The following is a 2,139-nucleotide window of genomic DNA, read 5'->3' as shown; positions in this document are numbered from 1 at the left end:
AGCGTCTCCACGTACATATCTCGAGCTCGTAAATACGGCGGACATGTATCTATATGTATCGTTCCTTGGCCGAACTGTACGTACCTAAGGTAATACTACGTACACATTTGATCCAGAGGATCTGACAAACCGATCAATCAAAGAAGGATCGAACGTCAGTTATATATACTCCACATATGCCGACATGCCAACTCGTTTTACAATTTACATGGCACACACTCCTTCCCTTCAGACATCAAGACATGACAGTGATGAGCGAAGAAGCAGACGATGATCTGATCTGAGCGTCGACCTGGTGGCGCAGAGGAACAAGTTGCGAGAGCCCAGGTCAAGCACCTTCTCTTCCGGGTCAAGAGCTGCATCAACAGAATTAAGCTTGATTAATCCAAGTGGGGAGATTTATCTTCTTGTGATGGGCGGCTTCCTGCTTACCGTCGAGGGTGTACTTGGAGAGGTGCAGCTCGAACCGCGCGGCCGTGTCGGTGGCGCCGTCGTCGGCGGGGAGCGGCGGCCTGCGGCCCTCGGCAGCATAGACCGCGACGGCGGCGCGTGCCAGGTCGGCCACTGTAGCGTCGGCGCCCAGCAGCACGTGCACCGGCCACAGGCTCCGCTCCACCGTCACGTTCACCAGCAGCTGCGTCAGCCGCGGCGCCGGCCTCTCCGACAGGGCCGCCACCGAGTGGCCCAGCAGCGCCTCTACCGCGGCTGGGACGTGCACGGAGCTCCTCATGGCCGGCCGGGACGGAGAGAAAAATCAATCAAGATTGATCTACGTACTCGTGGTTTGTAAAGGCGCGAAAGAGTGGTCCGTTGTCTGACTGACTGATGTTTGCACTGACACTGACAACTTATATATATGTATGTACAGGCTTTGTGTACGTGGCTAGGTGGCTACTTGGTGGGTAGTGATAGTGAGCAAATTCGATATGGTATTGGTAGCAGTCGCAGGGTAGAAGACGACGAAGGATGCGAGGCCACGGGACGGGGGATGACGGCATGCACGACGGCGTCGAAGGAGTTCAACCGGGGGAGGCGCTAGCTGACTATGGCTATGCGGTGATCGGTGGTTGTAACGTGCTACGATTGGGGGTACGTGCTAGATGGCTGGGGACACGGCGGCTAGGGCAACGAATATACATCCACGTCTTTCCGAGGACGCGAGCGGAATTCATTATGGAGATGCCCCATGATGGATCGCATAATGCACAAAATGGGCAGGGCTGGCTACCATGTCTCGGACTTCAATTGAACTTAGTTCTAGGCGGGTTGTTTTCTTTCCCTTCGACATGTCTTTTTGGTATCTTTGTAAGAATTCTGTTATTTTCGTTAAAAAATCAGTGGGAAAATGCACATGCCCGGTTATAGAAGAACTTCACGGTTGGTTTAATTTCAACCTTGGTGCTATCTTCGTGCAGGGCTAGCTTTGATAACTTAGATTGAGCCCAACAAATTGGTGCAATTATCACAAAACTCAATGCCCACATGGCTACCTTGACAAACTTAAACTCAATGGGGAGTTTGGCTGAGAGATGGTGCTTTGAAAGAAGGACAATAAAAAGGCAAAGATATGGAGTGTCCATCGGGTGACCCACAAGACAAAGTGTATACAATGGACAAAGCGAAACACCTCCTCATCTAGCAAAACCTGGAGATCCTTAGGAATACATTTTGGTTGGAGTGAATATTGATGTGTTAGAAACAATTAGCTGGGAGATCAAAACCTTTTTTGCTACTAGATTTTTAATTTTTTTTACTAGAATAGCTAAAAACAAACAGAATAACTTAGTCATTGCGATTACAACTGTATATGGCTCCACTTATGAAGAAAGAAAGCAACATTTTATTTATGAATTACATAAGATGTTTCTAAATACCCCTCCGTCCTGGAATAAGTATAGATACACTAGTAGAAAAGGGGGCATTTGTCCCGGTTCGTAAGGGCCTTTAGTCCCGGTTCATGAACCGGGACTAATGGGTCGTTACTAATACCTCCCCCCTTTAGTCCTGGTTCAAACACGAACCGGGACAGATGGTCCTCCACGTGGCCGGTGCACCGAGCCCAGGCAGGGGGGCCTTTGGTCCCGGTTGGTGGCACCAACCGGGACCAAAAGGCATCCACGCGTCAGCATTCCAGTGGCT

General features: G+C 50.3%; 1 pseudogene; it reads right to left on the bottom strand.

Moving 5' to 3' along the window:
• Positions 1–235: 235 nt before the first annotated feature.
• On the bottom strand, positions 236–730 carry LOC119284067 (annotated as a pseudogene).
• Between the last annotated feature and the right edge of the window lie 1,409 nt (positions 731–2,139).

This window comes from Triticum dicoccoides, chromosome 4A, assembly GCF_002162155.2.
Source record: "Triticum dicoccoides isolate Atlit2015 ecotype Zavitan chromosome 4A, WEW_v2.0, whole genome shotgun sequence".
In the NCBI taxonomy this organism is placed as follows: Eukaryota; Viridiplantae; Streptophyta; class Magnoliopsida; order Poales; family Poaceae; genus Triticum; species Triticum dicoccoides.
This window is presented reverse-complemented; position numbering and strand designations above follow the sequence as displayed.